Source organism: Bos mutus, chromosome 9, assembly GCF_027580195.1.
Source record: "Bos mutus isolate GX-2022 chromosome 9, NWIPB_WYAK_1.1, whole genome shotgun sequence".
Taxonomy (NCBI): Eukaryota; Metazoa; Chordata; class Mammalia; order Artiodactyla; family Bovidae; genus Bos; species Bos mutus.
The window spans coordinates 21,911,360-21,925,760 of record NC_091625.1 but is presented as its reverse complement, the minus strand read 5'-3'; positions in this window follow the sequence as shown (position 1 = coordinate 21,925,760).

The window sequence follows — 14,401 nt, the reverse complement described above, 5'->3', positions numbered from 1 at the left end:
AAGGGGATAGCATGCAAGAACAGATGGACTCTGGAAGCAGAGAGAGGAAATCCTAAGAAAGAGCCAAAAATAAATGCTAGAAAAAAACCCCACTGTAACAGAAATGAAGAATGCCTTTGATGGGCTTAATAGTACATTGGACATGGCTGAGGAAAGAATCTCTGAACTAGAGGATATATGATATAATCCACAACAATTGAAAAAGGGAATAAAGACTAGGAGAAAACAGAAAATCTGAGAACTGTGGGAGAACTACAAAATATGTAACGTGTGTAATGGGAATACTAGAAGGAGAAGAAAAAACAGACTATTTTAAACAAATGACTGAAAATTCCTTAAGTTAATGTCAGACACCAAACCACAGATCTAAGAAGTTTAGAGAACACCTAACATGATAAACACCATGAAGATTACACCTAGGCATGTGATTTTCAAATTACAGAAAGTCAAAGATAGAGAAAACTATAACTCCAAAGAAGCTAGGTGAAAAAAATCTTACATACAGAAGAACAAAGATAAAAATTACGTCCAACTTTGCTTCAGTTGTACATCCAACTTGTACATATAGTATGCTACTTTTTATTTAAAAAAGGAGAAATAAGAATACATATCTTTGCTTATATGTATGGTTGAGTCCCTTTGCTCTTCACCTGCAACCATCACAACTTTGTTAATTGGCTCTACCCCAATATAAGATAAAAAGTTAAAGAAATAAATGTATTTGCTTTTGCGAAAGAGAACACAGGGAGTATAACCAGAAACAAATGGAATTCTTACCTTCAAAGGGAAAGGCGTAAAAGGTATACAAGAGGGAGGGAAATTCTGAGAGTTTTGACTTTTGGACTCATACTAATATATTGTATATTCAACAAATAAACTTAAATCAATAAGCATGGAAGAAAAATATCCTAACAATGAATGTAAACAGGAACAAGTGATCCCACCCACATTTCAAACAAATAACAATCACAATGAACCCACTATCCTCAGTCTTAAGGGGAAAAAAATAATTGGGAATAAATCTTTATCTTTTAAAAACTATTTTTAAAAGTATGGTATGAATGTGGCAATTTTGAGACTCACAGTCTTGTAGGCTGAGAACGTGAGCAAATATATGGAGGTTATTGGGAGTCAAGATCTCTCTGTGAAATAAGGGAGATACAAATATGGAAGGTGAGGCAAGGTAGGAGTAGCTGTGAGGTTGGATTAAAATTAAGGGATTTTATATAAACTCCTGGTATATACATATGTTGGACTGCACCCCCACAGGTCGCTTGCAAGCTTCAGTTGCCCAGCCCTGAGACCAAAGAAAAAACTTGGAGTCAGTGACAGAGACACCCATGATTTACTGAATAGGGCACGTTATATGTCAAAGGCAAAGGTCCTGGAGCGATACCCCACTGTGTGCAGTGGCCAACAGCAGGCAGAACCCTGGCACCAACCTTCATTACCAATGGAGGAAGGGGACTACCATTTATAGGGGAAACTGACATCTGATTGGCTCACCAGTTACCAAGGAAACCAGTGGCTGGGGCAGGGGGAACATAGGCAGTTACTGAGTAAGCCCTATAATTAAGAGCACTGGATAGTCATGTGGTTGAAGCTGGGCCTGCTTGAGCAGGGGATATACAGAGAGCAAGAGAACAGTCATCTTGTGGCCTATCCGTGTGTGTGTCTGTCTATCTATCTATCCTTAGAAGTGATGACACCACAGTTGCAGTGAACAAACCTTAATTACAGGTCCTGGTTTCTAAACATCATTTCCCATCAAATCAATCTAGGCAGTTTGGAGAAATGGCTGAATGGCTGAGTCCAGGTCTGAGACATAGAGGGTTCAAGATTAATCTGGAATACCTTGTGGTGACTGAAAGTAAGAAAGTCAGAATAAAGTCATGCAGTCATGTCACCCAAGACACCAGAGCCAGTTTGAACTAAATTTGGGACAATTTAAAAGCATCAGTGGATTATAACCCATTGAATAAATTAAGCATTCTGAGGTCATACTGATAACAAACAACTAATTAGGCAAACATGGTAGATGGGAAAACTCTTAGTGAGAATAGAATGCTGCTGTTTAGTCACTAAATTGTGCCTGACTCTTTTGTGAGCCCGCTAGGCTCCTCTGTCCATGGGATTTCCCAGGCAAGGATACTGGATGCTGTTTCCTTCTCCAGGGGATCTTCCTGACCCAGGGATCAAACCCGTGTCTCTGGAATTGGCAGGAGGATTCTTTACAGTGAGCCACTAGGGAAGCCCGAGAATAGAATACTAACTAGTACATATTAAAAAGAAGAGCAATGCATGACAGCCTCAAATTGTATGGATGTCCAAGGATTATACCTAGACTGAATCTCTACCTTTCTGCTGAGACCAATCACAACCTCAGGTATCCTTCAACACCCCAGCTCGCTCTGCTCCAGCTACAAAACAAGGTACTTTCATTTTACCCTCCAACCCAGACCGAGTGATTCTCATTTAAGTCAAGTGGGTACCTTCAATGACACTAGTACTGACCTCTGATTAACTTTGGAATCACTTGGAGAACTTGTGCCCCGAGAGTGTCTGAGCTCCTCCCTCAGAGATCCCAATTTAATTGGTCTGGGGTGGGGTGCGGGAGTCAGCATTTTTAAAAAGCTTTCCAGACGATTCTTTTGTGCAGCCAGGTTGAGAACTACAGGAATCAAAAACAATAGTGATTTCAGAATAGAAAACAAAGCACAAAAATTCATTACTATCCAAGATCTTACCTCGGTACATAAAATATGAAAATGCCTGCCCTCTCTGGATATTTAGTTCCAGCCAGTTTCCTATGTGACTACATCTGCTCTGGAAAGGAAGATAGAGGTTTGATCTTTAACCCCATGAGTCAGGGAACTTCTGGTCCAGGGAGGACTAAATGCCTTTAGAATTAGATGCTCCTTTAAGCGTTTTGCGGTGTTCCCACCTACTCCCTTTCAGAAAGGTCAGTCATTGGGAATACCACAAAATGATTTTGAGGTCATCTTTCCATTTACTGGCAATGGCAAAACCACTTAAAAAAATAGGTGCATGAGTGAGGCAAGGAAAGGTAAAGGGAAGACAGCACCCAAGTTACATTATCACCCTACTTTGGTAGCCTGTTAGTTTGGCTTGTGTATTGCTGATTTCCAGGTCACAATGTTCTCTTAACATTTTTACTGAGAGCACCAAGGGCATGGAAGTATCAGAGGGTTTTTTAATGACGCAGCTTTGATGCTGTGATTTTTAAAAATTCCCTGATATTAAATTGTAATCAGTATTAAATTGATGTCATAGGTAATGGAAAAACAATTTTATGAACCTTCACACACAGTGTCTCTTCAACCCACACACAATCAAATTTAAAACCTCTAAAGTTAATCTTTGTGAACTGCTGTCAGGGTTGATTGGGAAAAAAAAGGAAAACAACAATGTAACTGGAGAAAAGGGAGGATACTTTGTGCCTCTGTGTAGTCAAAAGGTGAAGTCTTGTCCTATTTACTACCAGTAACTGCCAGTTAACTTTCTAAATTTCTATCTTCATCCCTCTTCAGAACTGTTGGAGGGAGGTACATGTGAGCGAGCAACAGTGGAAGGGACTGTCACCTCAGAATGCGTCCCTCTATTTATATCTAAAATATGGATAAGATCTAAAATACAGTCCATCATTTAAAAGAAGAGGCACAAGTGTTGAGGTTTGCCATGCATTCTGGAAATTACTTTTTCTGTCTGCAGACTCCCTTCTTAGTCTCTATACCTGTTCCCAGCTTGCATACTTTCCATTTCTTCTTTCCACCTGGAGAAATTTTTCAGTCCTACTTTTACACTCCCTACTTTTCCCATGGGGTCTCCCTGGACCATTTCAGCTGTCTTTGCTCCTGTAGCCACCTAAAGATTTTGTAGAATACACCCCAAAATTTAGAACAAATTTTGGGTTAGTGATTGAGGCTGCTTCATAGGCATGTCTTCTTTTTCTAACAAAACATTAAGCTTTGCTAAACTTTAAGCTGCTTCCAGAAAGGAATAGCTTTCTTCCTGAATCTCCCCCAGCATCTGAGGTGAAGACCTTGGTTAATGAAGAACTAACTTTGAGCCACAGAGATTTTGCATAATAAATTACACAAACTATTTGACTGTGGTGTTTCCTGTTGGGACCTTGATTAATACAAAATGATATCATTCTTTAGGTGTAAAAAGGGATGTAGCCATTTAAAAAATGCTTTGACTTTTTCTTTTGTGAAGCCAAGAATCCTTTTGTAAAATAGAAAATCACTTTCTAATTTTTCATTTAAATAACATCTATAATTTTTGAGTTTATCATGACTTCCTTAATTTTTATTTTTTATTGAAGTATAGTTGATTTACAATGTTTTAGGTGTACAGAAAAGTGGTTCAGTTATACATATATGATCTTTTCAGATTCTTTTCCATTATAGGTTACTACAAGATACTGTATATAGTCCCCTGTGCTATGCAGTAGGTCTTTGTTGTTTGTCTATTTTACATATAGTAATGTGTATCCATTAATCCCAAGTTCCAAATTTATCCCACACCTTCTTTCCCCTTTGGTAACCATAAGTGTATTTTCTATGTCTGTGAGTCTGTTTTATAAATAAGTTCATTTGTATCATTTTTTTAGATCCCACATATAAGTGATATCATATGATATTTATTATCATGGCATTTCTACATAGAACTAAGGAAAAATGAAAAATAGCAAAATTGTAGAAAAGGATGAAGTTTTACAAATGGTAGTTTTCTGATATGGTCTGATCACAGATCTAGATGTTTCTGGGTTTGGTGGTCAGTTTATGAGTAGTCCAGTCCTGAGTTTCCCTCTGTTTCAAATCTCAGAGCTCATCTCTCTTCCACCCTTGGCTACCCCATCCTCCTCCCCAAGGACAGGGTTGCTGTTCGAGTTCTGAGTGTGTATTATGGACATCAGACTCTGGAACCCCTTTTGGTCTGAATGAATCACCACAGTTTCCACCCTTGGAGAATTTAAATCCCCGGTGGTCTAGTTGCCTTCTGTTCTATGACCATTTATGGCTTTGCTCTGCATGCTTCTTTAAATGATTCAAGTCTTCTGAAATTTCTTCCTTGAGTGTTTCCCAATTCATTCAAAACCTCAGAAGAGATTCTGGTCTGTAATGCTGAGTAACCATGTCTGCTTAACTAAGTATAATCCCCAAACTAATAGAAAAAAATGGGTACTGTGTATGATTCAGAAATTTATGAAGATAAAATATCATAAATCGTTCCAGTGGTCACAATTCTTAGATGATTACCATGACTTGCTTGCAAAACAGCTGGAACTGGGATTAGATCTCTGATCTGGAGCTGAGGCGAGTTTACAGAGAAACATGTGCCGATCTTAATGTTGTCCATACTTTCTTTGTAGCTTCCTAAGATTTTTTTTTTTTTAACATATAAGCCTGCTGATCTGTCCTTTGCAGACTTCTATGTAATGAATGAAGACCAAATAAGAAACTGTATCCTGAGAGACCAAGGCTGTGGCTGATCGTCCTCCATGGTAGCTGAGGCAGACAGAGCTAACAGCCATGAGACCTTCAATGTGGGGATCAGGAAGGCGTGAGAGAGACTTGGGCATCAAGTCTCCCACTTTGGGCATTTGCAATATCATCCAGTGACATTTTCTGACACTGAGATGGTCAGAGGCAAGGACCCTGGGCCGTGTTGCTGGTGAGGGAAACTGAACACATGACTGCCTCTCTTGTCTCCATCAGAAAGCTATCTAGGGTCCCATGATATGACCAACTCTTGGCTTTGGGGCAGCTCATTCCCATCTTTGGACTGCTGTAGCTACTGGGAAACATTTCTTTACACTGGATATTTGCATCTGTTGTATTCAAGTTTTCCTTTCCTTTTGCATGTCTACTTGAAACTTTTGTCCAGTTTATCTGAGAAACTTTGAGGACATCCTGGTCTGCAATTTGGTGGACAGAACCTCAAAGGTGATGGGAAAAGGAGATCTTGCCTAAGATTTGATAGCTTGGGAAAACAGAAAGATTATACCTTTTGTAAATAGTCATAAATAGTTTATTTGCTATGTAACCAACTTGATTTACTTATTTATGCCCCACCTCAATTTACAAATGATTTTACGTCATTGAATTTATACCAATAATAGGTAAAAGTAAATGATAAAATAAAAATGGAAATAGAAACCCAGGGCCAAGGGTAAGGAAAATACAAATAAGCCACTGTTACAGGTAACAGAATTGCAAGGATAGGGTTTTGAGTTCAACCCTTGGTCAAAAAGGGTGAACACAACCAATTGATGGTTCTCTTAGGAGGAAGCAAAATAGTCCTTCAGCAGAAGCAAAGCTTTGTTTCGTACTAAGATGAAGAGACTCACTCAAGGATTCTATATAGTGAAGGCTGAATCACGTGATAATCAATATCCTCAACAACAGTTTTAGAGAAAACAAGGACTTTTTTTTTAATGGTTGTTTCTCTAAGTAGCCTTTTTTTTTTTTTTTTAAAGTATATATACTCATTTATTTGGCTTCACCGGGTCCCATGGCAGCATGTGGGATCTTCAATCTTTGTGGCTGTGTGTTGGAACCCTAGCAGTGGCATGTGGGATTCAATTACCCCACCAGGGACAGAACCCAGGTCCCCTGTATTGAGAGACTGGAGTCCCAGCCACCAGACCACCAGGAAAGCCCCTCTAAGTAGCATTTGATAAAAGCTACCACATTAATGTTAGCATTTGGTGAAGTCGTTCTGAAAGGAGTTAGACTTCACCAGATGCTTCATTATAGAATCTTTCAGAGATCCTACTTGATTCAAAAATAGTATTCACAGCTTCTTAAATTACTTAAATTAAAAAAAAATACCTTGACAATAATAAATGTATGCACATTCACAGGCAAATCAAATAATCCTGAAACGTATAAAGAGCTTCCCCACAACACCTCCTCTCCAGTTAGTCCTGTTCCCCAGAAGTAGTCACATTGCTCTTTTGGAACTGATGGTTCTAATTTTAAATTACACTTTAATCTCCTAATTTATCTGCTTTAAAACTGCATTTATTAACCCAGGGATTTATGTGAAATAAAAAGACTGTAACTTGTCTTTATTTCCTTCTGTTTCCTAAATGTGTTAATTATATTTTTATTTGTGTTTTATTCTGGTTCTTGCCTTTAGGTCTGGACTTTGGTATATATATTCTACATAGCAGCTATTAAACACACCCAAGGAGTTTTAGCACAGTTCCAATTCGATCTCATCCTCTTGCCCCTGATTCTATTTATTATATTGTTTTTACATCATCATGGTTTATAACATTTTCACTATATTCTTTAATCATATTTTTCTTAAGGTTTTATATATGGTTTCTAAATGTTGAAACTGATGACTAATGATTAGTATATATTAAATTATATGTATGTATGTATATATATTGTTCAGTCACTCAGTCTTGTCTGATTCTTTGTGATCCCATGGACCGCAGCACGCCAAGCATCTCTGTCCTTCACTATCTCCCTGAGTTTGCTTACACTCATGTTCATTGAGCCAGTGATGCCATCCAACCATTTCAATCTCTGTTGTCCCCTTCTCCTCCTGCCCTCAATCTTCCCAGCATCAGCTCTTTGCATCAGGTAGCCAAAGTATTGAAGTTTCAGCTTCAGCATCAGTCCTTCCAGTGAATATTCAGGGTTGATTTCCTTTAGGTTTGACTGGTTTGATCTCCTTGCTGTCCAAGGGACTCTCAAGAGTCTTCTCCAGCTCCACAATTTGAAAAACTCTCACATCCATACATGACTGCCGGAAAAACCATTATATGTATTTCTGAAAGAACCATAGCTTTGACTAGCTATACACACACACACACACACACACACACACACACACATATATATATATATATATATACACACACACATATATATGTATATGTAACTAAGAAGTTATATATATATATATAGTAACTAAGAAGTCTAGCTTCTTTGAGAAATACATATAATGGTTTTTCCAGTAGTCATGTATGAATGTGAGAATTGGACTATAAAAAAAGCTGAGCACCAAAAACTTGATGCTTTTGAACTGTGGTGTTGGAGAAGACTCTTGAGAGTCCCTTGGACTGTAAGGAGATCAAACCAGTCCATCCTAAAGGAAATCAGTCCTGGGTGTTCATTGCAAGGACTGATGCTGAAGCTGAAACTCCAATACTTTGGCCACCTGATGCAAAGAACTGACTCATTTGAAAAGACCCTGATGGTGGGAAAGATTGAAGGCGGGAGGCGAAGGAGATGACAGAGGATGAGATGGTTGGATGGCATCACTGACTCAATGGACATGAGTCTGAGTAAACTCCGGGAGTTGGTGATGGACAGGGAGGCCTGGTGTGCTGCGATTCATGGGATTGCAGAGTCGGACACGACTGAGCGACTGAACTGAACTGAACTGAAGTAGCCTTTGCTCCCTATATGTCAGCTGAACTCTCCCTGCTCCTAGCCAAGCCCAGTTCCTCTCATTCTGCCTCCACCCCCATCCTCTTGCAGATATAAACACACTGCTCCAGCAATTCCCCTTTTCATTTCTGTTTCATCAACTTAATTTCCCCCTCTCTTGAATCTTGCCATTAACCTTCAAAGAGGATGTTCTATTTCATATCAACAAAACATTCTTTTTTGACCTCACTTTCCCCTCCAGCCACCCTCTATGCCTTTCTTACTTTTATCATAAGAAAACTCTAAAGATTTACTAATACTCAGTGTCATCAGTATCTTCCCATGTTTCCACAGAACGGCTCTAATCTAGATCACTAAGTACATTCACTTTGCCAAATCCAGTGGTCATTTTACTTGTCCTGTCAGCAGTTTTGATGACTCTCTTCCCTGAAACGTGTTCTTTTTTTGGCCTCCAGGATATGATACTCCCTTGAGTTTTTGCCTGTTTCTGTGGTTGTGACTTCTCAGTTTCATTTGCTCCTTTTGCCATCCTTCTGATCTCTGAACATTAATACATCCTAGAACCCAGTTCTTGTCCCTTTTTCCACCTCTGTTCACTTTGGCTTTATCCAGCCTCATGCTTTAAAATAACACTTCTACCTTGATGATTCATATATACATATGTATATGTTTATGTCTATATATGTTTATGTCTCTCTCTATATATACATACCTTGATGATTCATATATACTTATGTGTGTATATATATATATATATATATACACACTCACACACAGTATACAAACAGCTCTCTTTCTCTTGTATCCTTTCCTGAAGCCAGTACTTGTTTATCTCACTTCCTTTTCTGTAACTCCGCCTGGGTATCTAATGTCAAACACAGCATATCTAAAACTGAAATCTTGACCTTTCCCTCCATGTCTGCTTCTTTCAGCCTTCCTCATCTTAGGCAATGGCAGTTCTATCTTCTAGTTTCTCAAGTCACACATATTGCAGGCACTCTTGAGTCCTGTTAGCACTGCACCCACAATGTACCTCGAATATGAGCCCTTTTCACCCCCTCCTCTGCTACCATCCCGGTCTGACCTTCTCTCATACATCTCTTGCCTGAATTTAATTTCACCCAGTTTCCTTGAATCCTTTCTTCACCCCCTTCACGTTTCTTTCCAGTACATCGACTCGAGTGATAGATCATGTCACTTCTTCTGCCTGAAACTGTTCAGCAACTTCCTATTTCACTCTGAGTAAAAGCTGATGTTTACCAGTGGACTAATAGGTCCTATGTAGTCTGTTCTTGCCTGGAAAATCCCATGGACGGAGGAGCCTGGTGGGCTGCAGTCCACGGGGTCGCTAAGAGTCAGACACGACTGAGAGACTTCACTTTCACTTTTCACTTTCATGCATCAGAGAAGGAAATGGCAACCTACTCCAGTGTTCTTGCCTGGAGAATCCCAGGGACGGGGGAGCCTGGTGGGCTGCCATCTATGGGGTCGCACAGAGTCGGACACGACTGAAGCGGCTTAGCAGCAGCAGAAGCAGCTGTCTCCTGTTATCTGTCTTCCATGTTTACTTCTGCTACAATGGCCTCCTTGGTGTTCCTGGAACATGACAGCGTGCTCTCGCCTCAGGGCCTTTGCACATGATGAACACTGCCCCATGCCCCCACTGGGGCATGTTCTACCGCAGGCATCTGAGAGGCTAATCCCTTACCTTTTCCAGGTCTTGCCTGAGATGTTACTTTCCCAGTGAGGCTGCCCTGATAATGCTACTTAAAGCTGCATCCCTGCTGAATCACTAATAGTCTAAGTATTTCACTTCTTTATCTTGGACATCCCCGGTGGCCAGTCGTTGGGAGTCCACTTGCCGGTGCAGGGGACACAGGTTCAATCCTTGGTCTGGGAGGATTCTATGTATTGCAGAGTGGCTGGGGCTGAGCACCACAGCTACTGAAGCCTGAATACTCTAGAGCCTGGGAGCCACAGGAGAAGCCACTGCAGTGAGAAGCCCACATACCACATTGAAGGGTAGCCTCTGCAACTAGAGAAAGCCCGAGCACAGCAGCAAAGACCTAGCAAAGCCAAAAATAGTAAATAAAATTAAAAAAATACATATTTTACTTATTTGTTTTATTCCTTCTCTGTTTCTCTCTACTAGAATATGGGCTCCATGTCTTTTCTATTTATTGCTGCAGTAAATTCATATTTTTGAGGCAATTTGACTTTCTTTATATCCTCAGTTAATTGATTATTTTAGAGTATGTATCTAGATTTATGTCTCGAAATCCCCTTCTCTTCCACTTGGCGTATTGGATGATCATTTTTTGTCTCTAGCTCAGAGAAGTTTTCTTCTACCTTTTCTTTTCTTTCTTTATTCTCTTCCTTCTGTATAGTTCTTGCCACCTCTGTCTCAAACACCTTTTGGTCATATGCTGTGTCTTTTAACTTTTCTTTCATATTTTTCATTACTTTCAATTTCCTCTCTTTCGGGGGACTGCCTTGATTTATCTTTCAGCTCACCAACTTCAGTTGTGTGTAGTTTATCATGCAGTTCTTTGCCTTTCTGCAAATATATTTTTAATTACATAAATATCTTTCTTGTTCTCTAATTGCTCTCTTTTACACAGCAGTTTGTTATGATGAAAATAACTTTCCCCAATGTTTCTGAAGATACTAATTCAGATTTTTGAAAAGACCTCTTCTATTGTTACTCCACGTTTGGCTACTTTATAATTTCATTTAGACTCTCATTTTAATGCTATTTGTTTTCCTTATCATTCCTGATAAGCTATTATGGTCTGCTCTTATTTGGAAGAAATAGCTGAAATGCATTTCCTCTGAAATTCAATTGATTAGGTCTTAATAACACAACACATTGATTTTTATCTGGTTATAAATAAATGCATACTTATGCATTTATTTATTTTATATATATAAAATATATGTATATATAATTATATTTATATATTATATACTATTTATATAATATATATAAAATATATAAATTGCAGAAAAAATAAATGAAGGAAAAAGTCATGCACAAGTCATTATCTATAAATAACCACTGATAAACATTTTCGTGTATTTTCTTCCTCACATTTTCTAATACACACACACACATACATAGCTACTTCTTGCTATTTAAGACACACAAGCACACTTTGGGAAAAACAAAGTCTCTGCTGTCATGAAGATTATAGTCTAGTAGCAGGAAAAGATAGAACTGAAACAATCCCAGAGATTAGAGCATAATTACAAATTGCTATAATCCAGAAAGAAGAAAGAGATGGCTCTCTGATTTCATAAATACAAAAGAAAACTGAGCTGAACCGAGATGACAGGAATGCCTTCCTTCAGGACTCGATCATGTCCTGAGTAGGACTTAACTACGTGAAGAAAAGAAGAAGATAATTTGAGACAGAAGAAATATGGATGTATATATCCATCCCCGAGGCAGAAGAGAAAAGTGGCTTTAAGGAAAGAGAAAGAAGCCAGAGGCTGGCATGTGGGAATGAACAAGAAGATGGGATAGAGGGACCTGGAAAGGCAGTCAGAAGTGAGATAGTGTCCTGTCTGCTGGCTGCATTTAAGATTGTTGTCTTTATCTTAAAAGCATTTGCAGGACTTAAACAGGAAGACTGCTGTGACCTGATTTAAGCTTTGAAAGGGTTACTCTGACTGCAATGGAGAGAACGCATCAGAGAGACCATTAGGACACAAGTTAAGGGATTATTACAGTCATCCAGGTGAAACAGGATAATATCTTAAACTATTGTGGTGACAGGGAAGTGGGGAGAAGCACTTAGAGGGAAATGTCAAGGATGCCTCTGGGGTTTCTAACACAGCCAGAGGAATGGGGTGTTGTACACCTCAGGGAATATCACCATGTTTCTGGGGTCTTTTGAGTTCTGGGCTTCCCTAGTGGCTCAGATGGTAAAGAATCTGCCTGCAATGCAGGAGACCTGGGTTCGATCCCTGGCTTGGGAAAATCCCCTGGAGAAGGGGATGGCAACCCACTCCAGTATTCTGGCCCAGAGAATTCCACGGGTAGAGGAGCCTGGTGGGCTATCTCAGAGTCGGACACGACTGAGCGGCTAACACTTTGAGTTCTGCAAGGACTGCACATGTTAGATGTGCAGAAACTTTGCGATGGTCAAGTGAAGACAGTTGATTCCTCATGTTTAAAGCTCAAAGAGGCCTGAGCCGGATGGATAATATGCACTGGAGACTCATAGGCCAGAAGATGGGAAGTGAAGCTGTGGCCTGGGGAATCACTTAACATATGGGGCTTCTTCCAGAAAAGATGGCACCGGCTTATAACGCATCAATTGTGCAAGAGGGCCTGTTTCCTCACACCTTTCTACTTTGCATTACTAAATTAATCTTTTCCAAACCTGTTCTTGTCTTTGTTACTTGGGCCTGAATTTTTAAATGAGGTTGAACATCTGAATCTACATTTATTGAATGAATTTTTTCCCTCTATAACTCTGAAATGTGAAAGTATATTATTCTGTAGAGGAAGTCTATGGATTCATCAGTTCTCAAACTGACCCTGAAATCGTCCAGAACCACCAGTGGGGAGTTGTTCTGAACAAGGAAGTTTACTCTTCCCCTGGTCAGCCCTGCAAATATTTAATCACTGCGTTCACCGTCCTTTAAAGCCATCTCTCCCACAGAGTAACCCATCCTCATGCACTAACCCTTTGAGTTTCTGTCTTCTTAAACTGAGCCAGAGTATGCAGTGGTCATCCTGCCATGGCTCTGGGATCACCAGTGCAGCCCTGGACATGTCGAGCATATTCTACGTTCCTCTTTTCTCCTTTCTAATGTGCAGAGTCTCCCTGCTTCTAATATTTTTCATTTCGCAAAACAAGGAAGATCTGGTGATGCTTTTATTCCACTGTAATTGAAACTCATTCCCTCTAATCTGCTAATTTCTAGAGATTCAGCTGTTCGGATACCTCTTTCTAATCACAGAAAGCAATGTCAGTAAATGTGTCAATGTCAGTAAATGTGTCAAGGTGCCCATCCTGGGCTGGCTGTTTCTCTCTGTAGTGAAAAGCATTCCTGGGGCTGTCACTAGGGGGAGTATGAATCAAATGTTTCACTTGAAAAATGCCAGAAAGAGAGGTGGGGTGGGGGCGGGGGCGATGGTTTGGAATGCTGGGACAGAGAAAACACTGAAAAGTTAGGAAGGAATTTGTGGGGCTGTGTCCTGGCTGTTGCACGAAGTGTGGGTCTGGACCTGCTGGAAGCAGAGCCCTTGGTGCAGGATTCATCTGCAGCCAGGAACTCTAGGCAGAACTGACGGGAGTGCCAGGGAGGGGAAGGAAGAGCCACATTCTTGACTCTTCCAGGCACAGGGAGGGACGTAGGGTTGTAGGATTCCTGCACACACTTTCGAATGTAGGTGCGGGCCACTGTGATCTTGCAGCTGATGTTCAGTGAAGGGAGATCCTTCAAAACATGAGCTCAGGCACCATGACATCAGATGGGAAACAAACATTTAGTGAGTCCTGCTTGGTACAAACCGCTGTTCTGAGAACAACAGAGAGAAAGGAAAAGAAACAAAACAGGAAAAAAGATACAATCTTTGGACTTACAGTTTTAAATCTTCTCTGGGAATCTGCAATGTTTTCATTTCCACCCTTGCCTCACGTCATCAATACCTCCTTTACATTTTTCATCCTTTTATTACCGTGTCTGTATTCGAAAACAAGCTCGAGTCTGTTTCCCCATTGAAGTGAGACTTTTCTGGATCTGACACTGCTCCTTGACTGCCATCCTGACCTATTGCTCTCCCCTTCCACAACCAGACTTGTTGAAAGTGGTCTCCTGTCCGTCCCTGCTCATTCATCCAGTCATCAGCTACACCTTGGGTTCTGCCCACAACACTCCAAGAAACTCTTTGGGCCAAGGTCATGGAGGATGGCTTTCAATGGAAATGGTCCCTGCTAGCCCCACCTCCA